Source organism: Aphis gossypii, chromosome 2, assembly GCF_020184175.1.
Source record: "Aphis gossypii isolate Hap1 chromosome 2, ASM2018417v2, whole genome shotgun sequence".
In the NCBI taxonomy this organism is placed as follows: Eukaryota; Metazoa; Arthropoda; class Insecta; order Hemiptera; family Aphididae; genus Aphis; species Aphis gossypii.
The window spans coordinates 22,960,928-22,982,985 of NC_065531.1; positions in this window are offsets into that span (position 1 = coordinate 22,960,928).

The window sequence follows — 22,058 nt, forward strand, 5'->3', positions numbered from 1 at the left end:
TAATTTGCATACCGTGCACAAACTTTGAACAATGAAAATAAACTGGGTAATGTTTATTTCAAAAGATTAGATACGATTAGATTGCTCAAAACTTTATACATCAAAATCAAACACTCGCGATCTCAAACACAGTTGAAATCAGTGCAATCGAGATCTTCTTCCCTAGATTTCTTATTTTGAATTTTCATAGGTTAATTGAAAATAATATATCTACTAGTATCATGAATTTATTCTTATTTAAAATCTACAGTCAAACTATACGTCCATCTGCAACTACATAATTAAATTTGTAATTATTATTATGTAAAATATATACATTTTATTCTATTTCAGATAGAAAAAAAATGTATATGTAATTTTGATTATCTATACTTATATATTTAGAAATTAATTTAAATCAATTATATACTACGTGTATTAGGATTATAATTTATAAATATTTAATACCTATACGCCATAATACTATATTATAAATATTATTTATTTATTTATTTATTTGTTTTTTTTTTTTTTTGTAATAAAGGTAAAAATAAAAATCACTACAGTGATAAAAAAAGAACTATTAAGTATGGATGTGAACTTTAAACGTTTTTAATGTTTTTATATTTAGTATTCGTTGTTTTTTTGTGAAAAATGATGCAGGTGCTATTCGCAGTTTGCAGTCCGTCCACAAGTGTAGTATATATGTATAATAATTTTTTATTTTCGGTCCAGACGATTATTTTTGAAAACAATATCGTTAAAGAAAGAAAAAAATGTGTAGATATAGTTGATGTAGGTACCAAAAATACGTTTCGATGTTATTGTTTTATTATTGTACTGAACGTTTTGAAATTCCGTTGCTACTATTTACTGCATTGTCCCTTTTGTTGTGATGTTACCTGTGCTCAGTGCTCTTTTATTATTACTATTTTTTTTTTAAATTGTTAATCGCTCGAATGGAATCTCACACGAAATCTCCAGAGAATTTCGTTGCAGTAATATACGTATACGTACGTCACGTTTTTCATCATCTCATCTAAATATATCGGAGGACTTTAAAACTATCAAAATACAGTCTTTTTCTGTTTCGTCGTTCTATTAATTGCTCCTTATTCCTATATAGTTGGGCATCAAAGAAATATTATGAATTAAGTATTGGCATACAACAACTACATAATATACCACGTATATTATTATCATAAAACATTGGTTCTACGTACTAAATGTATAGCCATACAAATCTACAATAGCGTTTTATATATTGCAGCATCATGTTATTGTTATTTTTGTAAAGGAAAATTTCTAAAATTTTACATGTACCTTGCATATACGTTTGGACATTTCTGAAACATTATAAACGGGATGTATTTTTTTATTATCAATTAGGTATACATAAGAGAAAATATAGCCTCCCCGTAGTAGATTAAGTGCTTACATAATAATATTATAATGGTAAAAAGTTTCAATTTTGACCTAAGTAACATTAATACTGAGCATAAGAGAATTTTTGTATAAATTTGCATTTTTAAATGACTCTAATTAAAAAACCTTAGTCAAAATAGCGAATGTTTACGACAGTTTAACTACAGTTTGAGCGAGAATAATCACTCTAATATCTAATTTTTACACCTAAATAACCAGCATACATAGGGATGAAATTATACTTATACAGAGTAAGGTCATATTTTGTCAGAGACCAAACAGTATTTTTTGCTTCACAACCCACCATACTGAGACATTAAAATTTTTAAAAGTATCTAGGGAAGAGACTGAAGTATCTGTTCTTTGTACCCGTTAAGATTTAAAAACTAGTGATATTATTAAAATTAAAAATTAAAATGATTATTATAAAATGAGTATACTTATTAACTTTAATGTTATTTAATAAAATAATTTACGTTAAAATTTCAATATGAAACAGAAGAATAATCTGTTTGGTAATTCTATAATATAGTTATTTATATGTCATACAATAGATATAATAATAATAATTATTATTATTTAAAACGAATAGGGAACAATGTTTGTTTGGGTAAGTAATAAAAAATTTTATTGAAAAATTACATAAAATACGGCTGTAGGGAAGAACATTTGAGACACTATTAATAAATGTAAAAAGAAAAATAACAGTGAAAAATGTCCTTCTTGGGGAACACCTGAAGTTGTAGAATAAACTGGATAAAGATTCGATTTTATTCCAAACAGTTTTACCTATTGATAACGATAACGGAAGTAAGTCAAAAACTAAGACAGAATTAGTGGCTCACCAATACCAATTAGGTTAGGACCACTGCAGTGAAAAACTGAATCGAACGATTTTTTAAAATCAGTATAAATGAAGTAAACTGTGAATTCAGATTAATAGATTGGTACACATATAATTCAATAATTGTTATAAATGTAAATTACAGGTAATGGTGAAACGATCTGGCTGAAAACTATGCTGTTAATCTATAAAAACTATGTTTATCGCGGGGGATGAATACAATGTAAAATAAGAGATTTAAAAGTTTTCGAAATATTATGTGATTGAATAGAAATTGAACGATTGACGTATTTAGAAGGTATACTAGACTTATGCACTGGTGTAACTGATCTACATTTTAACAACTAAGGGAAAATACCTTCATCAAGTGAACGCTTAAAGAGACCAAACCTAACCTATGACAGTTCTAAGATGAAATAAAAATTCACCAGACAGACTATCAGGACCGACAGACCAATTACAATGTAATTGATATTTTTCATTTTCTTATTAATGATTTACAAACATTTTTAAAGTTTTTACTTATCATAATAAAACAGAAAACGGTACCTATCTAATTATTGACGTGTATGTTCTATACTATATGAATATGAGTCTGCTGCACAAAATAGTAGTGATTGGACTTCTCTTTAGCACAAAAATTTGACTGATAACACGTTGTCTTATTTCAATATAAAGCGCATGTGTATAACTCAGCAGTGCAGCCATTTGCGTTTTTAATTATTTACAAAAGTTCATTGTAATCGTAATTCGTATAATAATTTGTTTCTAAGCTCCTTGACATTGATCGAAGATTCATGGTTACATTGTTTTTTACCAAAGACTACTGTATTAAGATCTTAGAATAGAGAAGTACGTTAGTATAGATGTCTGTGTTGCTCTTAAGTCGCGAAAAAATATTTCATAACTTATTTCATACTTATATATAGGTAACTTTTTATAATGTGGTGTTGTGTCTTAAATTGTAAGAAATCAAATTGTGAAAATACTAACAAATATAAAACTTTCTTCTTTACCAAAAAAGGAAAACAGGTATGTAATTGAATTATTAATTATTAGTTATAGTTATCATTAGTTTATGATAGTTTGTATTAGGTTGATATTTGAAAATATTATTTATTAGGTTGAATGTATACTGTATAGCTTACAAATTGTTATCGCACGTCTTGTATATTATAAGTATTACGTATTATAAATGGATGGTTGAAAATGTATAGTGAAAATATTAGAATTTTTTTACAAACTTGTACTTTTGAAAAAACGTGCCCCAATAAATTATTTTGTTCTGGACTGGGTCACTGGGGTCCGTAAATTTTGTGGCATGCTGTCAGCATATTATTAAAATTAATTTTAACAAATAATCTTTGTAATATTTCGGTACGTATAATGTCGTATGATAATGAATAAGTATAAAAGAAATACCAACATCAGCTTGTTGTGTAAAATATGCAATCGTTAGATGTTAATGTTCGTTTACGATCACTTATACCTTCAACCGTCGTGTACTCGAGTCTTGAATGTTTTGTCGAAATCCGGAGACACGAACGTTTGTGCAGCACAAATCGACACGCACACGCTGCTGCGATATAGAAAACAATATGAAAAAAAAAACGAGAAAACGATTACTAATTATTATGTTATTATATTATTAAGTCACGCACTTGGACATAATAAAAACTGCAGACGCGTCGCCAAATAACCTTAGATAGTTAGATCATATATTATGATCTAAGCAAATAACTATAACGATGGTTGATAGACATTAAAATGTTGCGGGTAAAACGATTAAATAATGCTGCGTTAGAGGCAGCGAACGTCAGCTGATTTGTTTGCCACGTGACGGTAGTATATAAAGTACTTTTTTTTAGTATAATGTGTGATATTCTTTAAAGAGTCCCCCAATAGTACACTAGGACTTTTTTTTAAGTTTTTCGAGCAAATCCGAAAGTCTCATTCCTAGCTTGACGCCACTTATACAGTATAAATGAGTACTTACTCGCTACCTACAATGGACACGAGGTGTATTACAATATAATATATTATACATAAGTGCATAAAATTCACCAATATTTAAATTATTATTACAATAATGGTGAAAAACTATGATTCTGATGAGGTCTGAAACTGTAAAAATAAAACACCAATGATAATATCCTATAAAATATATTTTAAATCTAGAAAACGGAAAAACCAGAACAACACTACTGTAAAATAATAGAAACCCAATTTAGACACCACATATCTTGTGTATTTTTTATATCCATTTTTAATTAATTAATTTAGTGTTATGTACCATAAAGTAAAAAGTTATATGTATATTGACACCAGACAAATAAAAGTATTGTGAAATCAAATTTATTGGCTTGGAAAATAATAATATTCAATATTTTAATGAAAAACATTATCGTTGGATGAAGCAATCATTTTAGTGCATGTGCCTATGCCTATATATACTAAGCATATATTATACAGGTATATGACACCGTTGCGTATACTGTATAGCGCACAAAATAAGCATTAATGTATAAGCTATAAGTGCACTATGCGAAAAAATTATCTTGTATTATATATATATATTATAATATATTACATTAACAGTTAAAAGAATTCGTTTACATTTAATAAAACGTTAAAAAAATGGAAGTCTATCTCATTCAATAACTTTTGTTTCATTAATAAAATATTAATAAACAAATATACTTTTTTTTATATATTTTTAAAAATAACACTTACATTACTAAAGTTTGATTTCGGGATATAAGCCAAACTGATTCCCGAAACACATTTCGTAGAGACATCATATTCAAGTTTTGGTTGTGTGGCGTACCACTCTCACCATAACCAATTACTTTTTATGATAATTAGGCTCATCATACCAGTATATAGTCATGTAAAATATTTTTAAATCGATACAAACGACATGAAATGTATAACAAATGACGATAAATAGACTTTCTATAACTATACTAGAATACTGCATTGACTGTGCTAAAGATAAGTCGATAACGACTAATTTTTATATAATTTAAAATTTAATATTATGTATATCAGATACTTACTAGGTATTCTATAACGTATACGTACACAACCATTATGAGTGTATAATCGTGCGTACTTATGCGAAACCATACAGATAATAGGGAGATAATCATAGTTTTAGTATTTTTATAGTTTGTAATAATAATATCGAATATTGGACATAAGTAATTATAATGATCATGGTTGTTATTGAGGTATATGAACTGTAAGTCCGTAAATTATAAAAATTAATATTTATTAATTTTGTATGATACAATTATCGCAGGAATATTTTATTATTTTGTACTCGTTAGATATTTTTAACGATATTGTGGTAAGCGGAAATCGAGTTAAGTGGGTTAGGTTCTATTATAAACTGTTGTGGGTGGAGACTAGAGTATAAAGCTTAAGTTTTTCCATTCTAATGTTTTTTTGACTGATGACAGATATTATATTATAACGCTTACAATTGTATTATAAAAGATTAAAACTTATTTGATTTTTTGAGATTTTTTTCATTTATTTGTATTTTATTTTATTTTAATGATTTTAAAAAGAATATACATACTTTTATTACGCTTTTTCATAAAATTGTACCTAAAATTATTTGTTATAATCATGTTTGGCTGATAGTTAAAAATAATTCATAATCCATTGATGATGGTTGTTAGTTATTAACATTGTGAGGGGTAAGTATCAAAAAAAATCTCATCAAATATTCATATTTTAGAAACATTTAAAATATTTAATTTGTTATTGATCTAAGGATAATTAAATATAAAATTGAAAAGCGATAATTTTGGAAAGTATTGACATATATTTTTGAAACTGTGGTAGTTGGATTGACCAATTGTGTGTAGAAATTGAATTATATATTTGATTATTTTTTAACCATCGTGATGAAATGTTCATAATATATTATAATATGTATATAGTTTTATATTAACCATTGTTACAATTGTTGTTTTATTGGTAAATACATTCAATAATGATTCTTTATTTGCTTGAATAGCATAGATTCTTGTTAAAAATACTAATAAATTAATTAATATGCAAGTATATTATATAATAAAATATAATATATTATATGCTTATCTTATTGATAAAATTAAAAACATTAATAAATTACATTTTATAATATAGTGTGACGATTTTATTTTCACAATAAAATTAAAAATATTATTAAATTTGTATAACTTTACTTTCCTTCGAGACAATTTGTACATTTACCACATTTAAGAAAAGTTTTATTTTTATTTATTTTTATAGTTTTCTTAACAAAATCATTTAAACATTTATTTTATAATATCTTTTTTAACATATTAAGGAAGTGAAGGATAACATAATGTTTATTTAAATAATATTTTATAGAATTATTCATATATATTATATATATGTTTTAAAATTATTGTATAATGCTTTTATGAAATTTGCTTTCGGAATAATGATAAATATACACCTATTTAATTTGGTTCTTTGTTTATAATTACTGTGACATTATATAGTGTACGTTACTACGTTGTCTACTTCAAATTAGTTCTTACACTCGAACAAGTTTGAACAACTAGAAATCTGAGTTATTTCGTTTTAATTTTACTTTGACTTTAAAAAGCTAAAAACTAAAATATTATACAGGACAACAACAAAAATTAAAATCACTTTGTGTACACCTAGAGAAAAAAAATAATATTGTAGTATTCCATTTTCAATAATTGGATTTGCAAAAAAATGTTAACAATATATCTATTTTAATATTACAATTAATTTTTTGGCGATAAGTTTATATGAAATATAATTATTTGCTTAAATAGTTGTACTACGTAGTAGGTATTATAGCCGTATAGGTAGGTACTTAACTTTAGGTATATATTGTGTATCTTAAGTTTTAAAACAACCAATCACATCCACATATTTTGTGACATAATCACATTATAATACATAGCTCATTGAACTTTTGTATTTCATAAAACCATAAATACATTTATTCAGTTTCAATATCATTTTTCAATTTTTAATTAATTTTTTTTTAATGAAATTCGAAATTAAATTTAAATCGAATTTAACTGAAACTATAATAATATGTTGTATAAAATGCAATTATAAATCGAATGAAATGTTAAAACTTTTAATTTTTAGTAGAACATGTGTACAGATTATGAGATTTTAGTTTACTAAACAGTATAAACAATATGTGCGCAAAAATTACTCTACTTAAATAGTTTTTTAATACATTTTAGATCATTAAAATTTAAGCGTGGGTTGTTAATTATGGCTTTTACCTCTATTACTGAGATAATAGTTAATTGTTACATCGGAATGGTTTAATTGAAATGAAACTTACTGATTATGGCCAACTACCTAAATCACTAAAAATAGGTATACAATATATATTATGATTCGCTAAATATGTAAATTTTTATTTTTTTTTATGATCAATTTAATCAAATTTTGAGTTTTGGAGTTATTAAACATATTTAAAGGCTATATATATTTCAAAATTTTAAAAAATGTTTGTACTAAATACTTAAAGATTTTTATGTGGTAAAACCAACTTATTTTTCAAATTATAACTTCTCTCCTTTACTGTAAATTATTTGGTGGATAATTTTTTAATAAATTTTAACATATAAAAATCAAAATTTGAATAAATAGTTTTTAAGTTGTTTAATTTCGTATACTTAGGAATACGGATAGGTTAAAAAATCCGATATTACATTTATTATGTTATACTAAATTTGAAATAGAAGGATTGAAAAAAGGGACTCACAGTTAGGCCACCTTCATCTGAACATGAATTACTAAGATGTGGTCTCTTTTGCTTGTTAAATTCTGAGTAAATATATAGCCTATAAATAGGTCATGTATGGTTTAGTCGTCTTAGTTGATTCCACTGTCGTTTTAATAAGTATGGGTTAAGGTCGTTAAGGATATTAAATTTTTTTCATTTTTTCAATGGTCATGGTGAGCAGTAAGTTTAAAAGATTTATTAATGATTTTAAATCAAAATTTAATTGAATTGGCTAGAGTTGCAAGAACTACTTTTGGAAAGATTGGTTGTTGGTTAGAAGTTTTTTTAAGGGAGTGGAAGAAAGTCTGTTGAGTTGATTTGTGGTTTATCGTTAGTGTAAGAAATTTTTGCTGAGATAATTTATTTTCAGACCAATGATTATTTGATTGAGACTTTCGAAATTTATTTATGTTATAACTTTAAAATAATAAATTAAATTATGAATAATATATTTCTTAAGATTTTGTTGTATACATTTTAAATAAATTACTATACTGACAGCTTTAACACGGCTAGTTACCTAATAATTTAATTGTATCAATGTTTGATTCTTAGTCAAATATCATAAAAATAAAATACAATATTTCTTACAAGTTGCTTGCACAAAAATTAAAAATATTAAAAACGCTTGTTCATTTTTGTTTTCTAGGATAATATTTAAAGTTAAAATATTGACAATATTGGATTTTTTAATTAAACATAACAAATTTATAGTATTATTTTGTGACTGCATTTTTTTACCTTTAAACATATAACTGTTAATTTTATTATTTTCCATACTCAATAGATTTTCAAAATAATTCAGATTTTAGGTATTCACACCACTCATAATATTTTCAACTGGTGTTCAAGTTAATAATAATAATGTAAATTACCTACCTACTATGATTTAAAGTTTAATAAGGATATATTATAGGTACGATGTTTTTGGTAAAAATTAATGTAGTATACCTTACTAATAACAGAAAAATAAATTACTAATAGTCATATAAATAAATCATAAAATATTCTTTAAAATAAAAGTTGACAAACTACAGTCCTCGTTCGGACTATTTAAAATTGAAATATTTTAGTAAATGTATATAACCTTTATATTCTCTAGAATTGATTTTATTCCATTTGTATTAATCATTATCATTCCAAAGTATGTACTTGATTACCTTTAATCAATATTGAATTTTATTGAAATTTAATTTAAAATTATACAACCTCTTCCAATGAATTATTTTAACTATATTATCATGTTTTTCTATATTTTGCATCCGCACACGCGCGCCAAATGTCATCTACATAAATTACTATTCTTGATATATTTTCAAAATGTTCATAGAAATAGATTTTAGAAAACTTTTGAAATGTTTATAAATTTAAATAATGCTTTTAATAACTTATAAATTATAAGTTATAAGCATCATATACAGTTAGATAGTTAATTATAAAGTAAAAAAAAAATACACATATTATATATATATAATATAACGGTTATTAGTCAGATATTTTTTCTTTGAATTTTCTTTGGTTTTTTGAGATGTTATTTGCCAATTGTTTTATATTATGTATGGCATATTATAATGTTTATAATATTATCATCGAGTATTGACATATAAATTTATATTTATATACTGCGAACAACAATTTAAACATTTTTGGTAAAAAATTAAAAGGGTTTAAATAGTTTATTAGTACATTGTAGGTAGTATTATATAGAATATATTATAATTACTACAATATAATTATCATTATGTAAGAAAATATTTTTTGTTTAAAAACAATTCAATTTGATATGAAGTTTAATTTATTACACACACTACAATAGTCTGTAGGTATATAATAACTTAGACATTTTTTACTAAGAATTAACTTTGTTTTTTGTATTCATCAGAACATCAGGTTTTATATTCTTTTAGATAATATCATTATAGAATTTAAATTTTGGATTTTGAAATTTATTTAGAACTTAACAGAGTTTTATATATATTTTTACTAATGAGCAACGATCATTGTGTAGTTAAGTTTTTTTGTCTCTAAGTCTTTTAATTAGAATTGCTATTAATTGTACTATTTTTTCATAGTATTTAAAGATATATTTTTATGATTACCTTGGACCAACATGTAATTATAAAAATATTTATAAAAGTACATTTTTGGTACAGGTTTAGGCATATATAATTGCAGTTAATACTCATTCAATAGTTATCTATATTTTAAATATATTTATTTTTTTTTGTTCAATTCTAAAATGAGTGTCATAAAAGTAGTATGTCGTCAATTAAAAAAAAAAAAAATTGACGATAGTTGAAATAATATGGTAATGTAAAGTGTTAGAGCTTAACGATATTCTATTAATAATATTGGCGAAAACCCATATCTACGGACTTGAATAGTTATATAGTGCGTAACTGAATCACTTTACTCAGCTTTTAAAAAAAATTTAAATGTTGATTCTACTTCAATGAGTACGATAACGTCCGAAAACATCAAAATCAAATCAGTTAATTTTTCAATAATATGTAAGTGCCAAGTGATGGCCTTCTTATATAATAATATTTAAGTTTTTTAATTTTATTCTATCTCCGGTATGTCATGATGGTTTTAGGAACGACAATATATTATATATGAGTAGTATATACATTATAATATATACATTTAATATAAATATGTATTTTATATTATAAAGGTATAATCGATATCAGTATTTCAACATGTTCATTGGTATATTATACATATATATAAATGATGGATGGTAATATTTGTTCAGAAATAAATAATTGAAAATAATGAAAATGTATATAAAACTTAATTAGCTATTGTTACAGCTACCATTTAGGATAATGGTTGTTAACTTTATAGTTTTGATGATATAGGTATATATATATATATATACAATTAGTGGTTAACCAATGTTAAAATTTGTTTAGTAAATTAAGGCTGATTTGAAATTTATCAGGAAATATACAATACGGGTTTATTAACGAAGAGTAAACATTTAAAAATTTTATAAAAAACCATAATGGTGGAAAATAATTATTTTTCTACTGATGCTACAGTTATCTAAGTAATGTTGACGTTAAACAGTGTGCATTAGCCATAAGCTACTGTTTTGGTTATGTGCTAGTCGTGTTTAACATTTTAATTTTCATTAATTTCATATTTTGTTTTTACGACGGTAATTCTTCATGCATTAAACGTTTAAATTATTCTGCTTCTCTGTCAAACAACTTTGACCCAAAACGCACGGGTCAGCCAATTTGTATACGGCCGCTGGTAATATTCATTAAAAAAGATTTAGCTTTAAAATTAGAAATCGAGAAAAATTAGAGGTCGCGTTATACGTTTTCTTTATTGTTCACAATCACGCTTCATAATATATTTTTATACAAAGATATATTATATAAATACAACGTTTGTCGTCAGAAACAATAACAGTATAATATGTGCACTTTTTTATTTATCAGTCAACGAATATTTCTAAGATTTTCTAAAATTAATACAATAGGTTGAGTGAAAGGTATGGACACTAATTAAATTGTCTTTTTTTTGTTTAGTATTTTATTATTTGTTTTAGGAAAAATAATAAGTTTAATTATTGAAGGTCTCTAGGCAGTCTAGGCTATTTATGTGTAAGTCGTCGAGTTGGATTGTCAGAGAGAGAGTGACGGAAAAAAGATCGGATATAAGTGGGTTGGGATGATTACACGTGTTTGTATGACATTTTTTGTAATAGTATGAGGTAAGTGCAGTCATTTTTGGAATTTTAAAGTCTGTTTATAAATAATATATACATAGGAAGTATTTTTAACGTATCCAAAGTGTGATACATTGATAACTGAAAAGGCTAAGGTATATTTATTAGAACGACCAAAAAATACTGATATTTGATTTTTTTATTTCTATGCCCGTCTAGGAAAGCTCATATTATACATAATACATTTAGTTATTTAAGCTTAGCAACTATTTAATCCTGGCTATACCCCATAGTTAGATACACTGGACATAATTCTCACCATTAGATGGATTGTTTGTTTGTATAGAGGAAGAGTTTGATATTGATCTTGGTATTTGATATTAGATTGTGTCGAAGTTTGTAAGTTTATGTTGATGATTTAATTATTATAAATTATTATAATATATAATATTAGGTACAATATGACAACAATATCACAGTCGTGCGCAATAAATAGAACGACTGCGCTGCTGACTGTTTTCATAGAAGTCTTTACGTACATATAGCACCTATAATCTATATGTTACTTATATTGTATTGTGTACAAAATATAATATGCGTATGACCTGCGATATATCTTTTTTTTGCCGGAAAGTAATGATAATTATTATACAAATCTATCCCCGGGGACTTTTAAAACGTTGTTGATATACATCATGCTGTCTGTTTTCTATATATTATAGTGTGCCCGTAAACTAAATTTATCTAGTCCACCGACACAGGAAATTTATTTTTGAGATAGCTTTTTTTTTTTTTTGATAGATTAAATGGGATTTTCATAAATTTTTATTTAATTTTTTTAATTTTGTCTTTTTTAATTTATTTATTTATTGGATAAATATACTGTAGTGTACATTAAATTTTAATGGCCCCCGAAAAGTCCCTAAATCCCTAAAGTGACCCTCAAAAATATTAATATTATTGATCTCTACCATAATAAAGTGGTTAGGTACTTTAGTGTAAAATGTGTTCACTAATTCACTATTCGTTAGGTTATTAATAATTGTGCCATCTAAAATGTCCATCTTGAGAGTTATTGAGTACCTAGTCGAATTGACGCCTTATTTATGTGTTGATATAGTCTTATCTCGTGTTTGCGGGAAAATTTGGTAATTTCGTCCTGGACATCATCAAATTTTGGCGGATAATGTCATTTCTGTCGTATCGATCTTCTGCGACGATAGTGCGAAAAGCGAAATTTTAGCAATGTTGAATTTTTATTTTTTATCTTTATATAATTTTTTAGTAGTTATTGCAAAACCGTTTAAACGAATAATAATTAGCGCGTAACTCATATTTCGTTCCTTATATCGTCGGGAATTAAAAAATAAAACACTTAAACCCTACCCTAATCACTTTCCTGGGCATAATGAGTGTACCACAACCGATAAGGGTTGTTTATCTTTGTCCACCGACCGAGAGCGTTAGACACGTAATAATAATAAATTAACATGAGTATTATAATATTAAATAATCGAAGGACGAATTTGTTTTTTCAACAGTTCTTAAAATATAATATTGCCTACCAATGTTTAATAATATGTGCCTTGTATATGACGTATACCCCTTGGTAGGCAATACGAATTCGCACAGACGCACAGTATTCTGTGCAGGATGTACATTATATTATAATAGGTATTCCTCCTACTCGACGGAATGTCTTGGTTCGCCACAGGTGGCCATAAAACACATTTATTATTATTATTATTATTGTTATATTGAAATACTCGAAAGGGACCGACCGATTGTCCATATTCATCGCGCGGACTCGGCAATGGTGGTGGTTGTGAAGAAGGAACGCCGTGATCATTATATATATTATTATAATATACTCTTGTGCGTTCATACAATATACATGTATATATTGTACATGCGAAACTTGTTGTGCAGTGTATAATATGTTATATATATATACACACACACAAACACACGAGATAGGCCTTGTGTGTGCACAAAAGGACATATTATATTGTATATGTATATACTAAGTGAAAAATGCGGGTCCGCTGCGACGCGTTCAAAACAGCCCTTCTCGAATATGTCTCCGAGAGCTGCAAAAAATGAATATAATAATAATAATAAAAAAATTTTTTGAAATATAAAAAGAGGCGACCGTTTCTTTCTTCTTTTTATTCGTCGTTTTACCTTTGCTTATCTTACCGCCATAATCTGCAGCGTGCGTTAATTCACAATGGCCATCATTTCTCTCTCGCTCTCTTGTCTAGTCGTCAACGCCATCGTACTATTATATTATTATTACACGGTCGTCGCGGCCAGCCGGGCGGTTAACGTCGTACAGAACGATTGCGCAGGGTACCCGTATATGCATAATATTATTATTATGTTATAATTTGTGTGCGCGCGTATTATACGCTCACCGTATGGGGTATACCTGACAAACAAAAATATAGCCAAAATTGTAATCTATAGATCCTACAGCCGTTTTTTTACCCTCTCCCTCGTTGATCGTCATCGATAAACTGTGTAGGTATAATATTATAATAATATAATGTATTTTATAGCTGCACCTTTTTTTTTTTAATTTTTTTTTTTTTTATGGTGGATACCGCCTATATGTTATAGTAAATACGCAATGTATTATTATTATTATGTAGCAACTGTTCAAACATTTTGGGATATTATACATTTGACGTGAAATAATAATCAATTATAACAATAATCTGACAATTATTATTATTTTTATGACAGGATTAAAATAGTTGAATATACGTTTTTTTCACAAATCGAAGCATTATAATAGCATTTACAATACAAATAATAACATCATATAAAAGTATGCTTACTACTTAGAAACGTATATGTACGTGTTCAATTTCAGTTTGATTAATAACGTTGTAGAGTTCGAGTATTTTATATTTATAATATTATAGTGTGAACGAATATTCTCTTTAATTTACCACTTATAACAGTTTATTTAATTTGTGGGAAAAATCGTACGTACCATGAAGTATGACCTACCCTTTGTCGTATATGGACAGCATTTACAAACCTCAATAAATTCAATAATCGAACACGTTTATAATAATATAATAGGTAGGTATACATGTAATATGTATGCATACAGATAATATATAGAGGTACCATTGAATGCATTGGTAGATACATTATATTATCATATATATTAATTCGTCTCGTGTTATAATTTATTTATTTTTTTACTGCGGTTAAATTATTATCTATAGATACACATAGTATACAAGAATAACAATAATAATTCATTTCGGATCTGATTGTAATGGGACGATGACGATTAACAAAAAAAAAAATTTGTTTTTTCTCGACCAAACATCATCCTTGTCAGCAGCAGCAGCAGCAGCACACAATAATATGATGATGAGACCGAATAGCATCCATGTATTATACATTATATAGAGAGGTACACGCGCGGGAATTCGTTATATTCTCGGACAACCGACTGTTATAGGTACTCTATAGGCATACACACCGCGGGGCTGTATAAATGCATATGGGGAACGTTGACGGTATAGGTATATGTATATATTATGTATATATACCTATCTGCTCTAAACGATCATAATGGACATCACGTCTTTAAAACACGTCACACAAATGAGATACATGTGAACTTCCTACATAGTCATGTTACAACAATCGTCCTTAAAGAAAACGTTAAATTTTTTTATGAAAGTCTACCCACCCTTTCTGTATATTTTTCTCCGTGCGCGCAACAATATAATGTTATTATTAATGTTTAGAGTCAAATGACGTGTCGTGTTCCTTATCCCTTTCACCGGATTATATTATTATATTTATTCTCCGTCTCCCTATATATAAATGTGTGTATTGTATTTACATATATCGCCAGGAATGATTAACGACGCATACGATAATGTCATCCAAATGATATTTTTCAATGAACCCAAAATTGAATATTATAATAATAGCTGCGGTACCCATAACATATTATACGTGTATAGGTATTATTGATATATTAGGCACATAGTACCTACGTTTTATCTTTCATGATGTACCGTTTGAAATACGAAAATACGATGATCGAAAGACGAAAGTCATAATATAATATAGTAATTACGGAAATTCAATTGTATTTTTTTGGAGAAATGAATAATACTTGGCGAAAAACCGGCTCGATTATATTTAGCGTATTATGAAATTATTATACGTAGTTGTGTTTAAATTAATTATCTGGATAAAAAAATTTAAAAAATATAATTTAAATGAAAAATGAAAAATTTTAATTTGATTATTATTCTGAGTTGCATTTGATTTTAATAAGTTTAATTTCTATATTAGGTAATTCAAATTAATCGTAAAAGGAGATTATCATCTTAGTGAAATACTATAACATTTGATAAAATTGTCCAGTGTTGAAAATTGTGATCTAAAAAATTAAATTTTTTACAAACATCAATTTTGGTTGATCTTTGAGTACATTATTATTATAATAGGATACGAAACGATACTAATAGCAAATAATAATTTTATTACCTAATATAATTTTATTTATGGCAGTGGTTCTCAAACTGTGGTACGCGAAACACTGCATGGTGGTACGCGTAAGGCCAAATGGTGATAGAACGGAAAATTAAATATAATTTTTAGATTCTGATCTCATTGAAAATGCGATTTATAATTCATATCTTATTTTAAAAAACTAATGAATAAAAACAATTATATTGTAGTAGTTTACTGTCTTATTATTTAAAATAAATGTATTTAACTAAAAAGTAAAGTATTTAATTGTACAATTTGGATCGTTCTATTTTTAATCATTAGTGGTACGTGCCTGATTAATAATACACCTAAGTGGTACCCCAAAAAATAGTTAGAGAACCGCTGATCTATGGAATATAATACTAAAAATGTACCGTAAAGTACCTATAAGTATAAGTAAGATCACGTTCAATCGCGGATAATGTTTATTATATTATTATGCCGATTTCTCGAGTACTTATCTATATAATACCTATTTACCTTTATATCTTGGTACGTTGTACCTATGTCATTAGGATGGATCACGAATGCAGTTTAATTTTACAAATATTTGAGTCTTTTTTCAAACCGTATTAAATATAATTTAAATTATTCGTCGAATAAAAATGATTCGCGTAGGTATGTTCAACTTTTGCGCATCTAAAATAAAATATAAATTTTCATTGGTACATTATTTAATCATAAATATATCACGAAAGTACCAAATTTAAACATACAGTTCACACGTAACAGCCAACAGGTACTTGCAGCACAGCTCGTGAATATTATAAATATTATAATACGTGACGTTTCGCTAGCGCATTTTTCTCGTCGTCCAGTGCGGGAAAATCGCATTAGCTGATTGGATTTCTACATATCTAGACCCCGCGTGCGTACATAGGCAACAGATTAAAGGATTAGTGCATAGTAATGTTAGGTATATTATATAGGTACTATTATATCATTAAATAAAAAAAACGACGATGCAGTCTGTACCGGGAAAACGACGGTTCAATTAAAAAACTGTAGTAGTCTCGAGATCGTATAGTAGTAATAATATTATTATTTTTATGCATAAACAGTACACACACACACACAGTTCGAATGTAGTCGGCTATACCGCCTGCTTAGTGCATGTATATCGGATAATACAGAGACCGAGAACGGACTAAAAATAAAAATAAATGACACTGTCCGGTGGTCGTTTCAATCTTATCGCGGGAAAGACGGTGCGCATTGCGCGTGCAGTATATATTATACGGCGTACGGCTATTATAATATTATGTGCTTACAATAAAACATATACGTATATGATACGAGGACATACGTGGAGTTCACGACGATATAATGTTATGCATTAGTGCGAGGTGACCGGTTGACAGACCGTTCGTGTGTCCATAAATTAACGGAGATATTCGCGAGGATAACTTTGTTACCGGTCCGAAGTTTATGCGCTTGCACAACACGCCATATCGGTCGGTGCCCTCTCGTCCGTCGCGTAGTGGTCCGGCACGTTCATTTCACCCTGAAGCGAGCACACGCGCGCCCGCGAATCCATCGGCGTTCGTGGTTGTTCGACGACGATGACGACCCGTATGAATCCGTGCAAGTTATATTATAGTCGCAAGTCGTAGTGTATTACACCGAGTACAGACTTTGGGCAAGGTGCATATTATTGTACAGTATTGGTATTTCGGGAAAACTCATTAAATTCGAGTAGTGACTTCCATCGGTTACTGGCGGCCGTCAAACTATAAGTACGACGATATTTTCGAGTTAAACCATTATTATAGGAACAAAACGTTAAATAATTTGTACGTTAATATATTTTCATAAAATAAATTATACTATTATAATATAAATTAAAACGTTTGTTAAAAATTTAACACACAAATAAGCGATAAGTCGAGAAGCCCGAAATTGCCTCTACTGCTGGTAGCACAGTAATCTGTAGGTATTTATAAATTCTGAGTATTGTTTATAAATTATAACTTTTTAATCGTTATAGTTTGATGGAGTATTTTTACACTGTTTAATGTTTTTCTTATATGGTATTATGGTGTTTAATTTTTTCACGTTTTCAAAGAATCTATTCTCAAAAAGCGACTTTACAATAGCGTAAACCTAAACCTATTCACTGCGTGTTGTTTATTATTTTAGTCAAACACTGCAATTTATAATTAAAATTTAAAACTTAAGAGTACACATAAGTCCATGTAGGCTACAGGCTATAAGTGTACACGTGTTATGTATTTTAATTTTTTACATACTATTTTTTAGTTATTGTCTAATTATCATTTTTCAATCACATTTTATTATTGTTATACTTTATAATTTTGTCAGAAAGTTTTGTTGTTCATTAATTATTGAAATGGCACGTTTTATAAAATTAATGATAATAGGATAACAATTGTTATTAAAAAAATGATAAATAGTATAAATATAAATAAAAATGTATTATATAAATATATTATGTATTTAAAAGTAAAAATATAATGTCTTAAAGACTTAAAATAATTATAGTTTTATTCCGTTTATAATTTGAGTTACTATTATACTTTAATTTTGTTACGTAATGTAGTATAAAACAACAAAATAGTATACTGTTTTACTACTATTGTAGTCTATGTTCTAGTCGTTCTAGTTATCTGTAAAATGTTTTATAATAATAATTATTATTATTGATAAAATGTAAAATACAATATAATTATGGAACATAAAATTGTTATTATCATTAATGTTATATAATGTAGTCAACGTTGGTCAGTTATTAGTTTTTAATAAAATTTACGATAATCATAATTTATAACACAGGTACCCATGAGTAGTAGTTAATATATTATACTTTTTGAAACGTTACTGTGGAAATAAAAATTGATGTATTAAATATTATCTATAATACGCATACTTCGCTTATAAGTTATTACGTAGGTATAACATAATATTTGTTTTTCTTCTCGGAGCTTATCATTTTTTTTTTTTATATCGAATTGAGTTAACCGGAGGCCAGGTGCTTGTGATAGATAGATATTTAGTATTAGTACACAGCTATGAGGTAGTATGTATATACGCGTCACATGCACACATACAAATATTTATTTGTGTATTACATAGGGGTTGTTTGACGTTAATTGGAACATCGCATGCACAACAGACCTTTTCATTAAATATTCGTGTACGTTTGTTTACGTTCTGCTTAACGATATTAGACAAATTATAATTTATTCAGACCAGTTAGGTACACATTGGATGAGTTAGTTTTTAAGGAACATTACGACTATACTCATTTGATGAGATTTACACGCGTGTCACAAGAACATTAAGCTATATTATTTTTTGTAAGTTTATGCTAAATTGGTTTTTAATTTTCTATACAAATAATTACCTATATATATAATTATTGTTAGTTACGTCCATGTTTATTGAAATATAATCGTATATTTTATTCGATATTATCTACTTGTCCTTTGCTGTATTTTTTATGTCTGGTAGAAGTAATAGTCAGGCTCCATACAGTAGGAATAGAAAAAAAATCACGATGCCTATCAATAATACACACGTTATTCGAGAAATATTTAAAATATATATCTATTATTCGTCAATATTAATTTGGTATACCAAAAATAGTATCGAATCAATTATTCAATTGTGTATTTCGTAATAAATTAAGAAAGATTTCAAATGTATTTTATGCAATACGCAAGAATTAGTTATCAATATGACAGTATTGATCGTATATTATGATAAGTACGTCTCATAAATTAAGGGACAATCGATATTTTGTATTTATATTTTATTAGGATGTAGTAAATATTTACTATAAATTCGAACAACTTGTTTGGTACAGGAATAAAAATAATATTCCACAACTTTGGTAACCACTGCAGATATTCGAGTATATCCTACCTGTTTCTTAGGAGAGTGTAATCGGTGCGCATACAAAAAAGGTCAGAGGGGTCGGAATGGGATGAAATCGGAAAAATATCGTTCCAAAAGAGTGTTCGAAATCATTCGAGTGGCTAAAGAGGATTTGGACAATTTGAAATATAGAAATGATTTTAACTTTAAGAGGCATTTCGAATGAAAACTTTTAGCTTATCTAAACATTTTAACTATCGGAAGGATTTATTTTTTAATACAAACTTTCTAAAAAAGTTTATACTTATGTCTTTTTGAGACTTAAAAAAAGGCATACCTAAGTGAATGCGACAATTAAATACATTTTATTTTATTAATGCTATGTATTCCAGCTGTAGGTATACGTATGTTTTATACATGTACATGAAGTATACACACAAGTACGCATTATGTATATAGTATATACGTATAATATATTATGTAAATCCCAATGGTACAAAATATGTCGTCGAAAAGTATTTACTTAAAACCTTCCGGCGCGTGTTTTTCCATCATAAATATGTCAAAACTCTTATTAAAAGGGTTACTACTTCTTATCCGACCGTAGTTTTTTTGCAGGCGATATATATATTTGTTTCGAAATAATAATTATTATAGCAGCATGTGTTCGTTTGTGAAAGTTTTCACCGAATTTTCATCTGCTAAACTTTAAAGGGTAACGTAACGCGTCGCTTTTACAGTACCTATTTGATGTAACAATGCTTTAATTGATATCGGACCGGTGTTCCTACACCTAGGTATAGAATATAGATATTATGATGGTTTAATTTACTCGCTAAATAAATGTAGTGGGCGTATATTTTAATATTATTATTTGTGTGCGCACGTGGTTAAATATAATGCATTACGATAATAACCTCATGTAGTTCACGTTTTATTTTCTGTACTCGTGTCTATAATAATATGCATATTATGATGTACATTTGTGCGTGCGTCATTTTATGTTCGGTCGCGTCACACGGGTAAAAAATGAAAAAAAAATTATAAAATGATAAAATCCCTATGATATTAAATAAATTGTACGGTCGTATATTAATTGTGGTCTGTGCACAAAACAACCTCTGTTGTTTAGTGGAATATTCAACGAAACGAAAATAATCGAATGGTTTTTTAGTGGCTATATATATATATTCAGTTCAGTTATTGCTTGTGAGTCTATCACGTCTATATATATATATAAGATATAACACTGCTGTGTAATGCGGTGATGCGCGTGTTTGTATAACCTTTCTTGGTTTTATCACTACGCCAATCGCCTGCGTTCAGTGAATTATTGGTAAAATAGCGGTGACCTTTTTTTTCTTCTTCGCCTAAAAATTTTCACTTAAGTCTTCACAAACAATAAAACATAATATGGATTTCAACTTTCGAGTATTTTATTCATACTACACTACAAATCATTTTATTTTTATCTATTATTTAACGTGACACATAACAAACATACACAACTACGTATTTATAAATATTATATATATATTTATGTTTAGGAGGAAATTATAATTTTTCACTTATAAACACAGGTTTTCCAAATAATATAGTGTATACCGTGATTTTACTCATCTAAACCTAAAAGAGTACATTTCCAGTGTTAGCCTATAAATATATAGGCTATAATATAAAATGTTTTATCAATATATTATAATATAAAGTGGCGTATTTTTTATAATCTTTGAAAACGTATATTAATAATGAAGTCTTAACACGTGAAAACAAGAAATGTATAATTTTTAAAAGTCTATCGACCCGTCTTGTTATTCTGTAAAACTACTAATGACATTACACGAAGAGTTTCGTGTTCGTTAGATGTTAAGGTGTTTAGTGTCATGTTTACAAGTACACGGAAATAACTGAACTTTTTGTCGAACTCAATTGTTAAAATTGTTGTT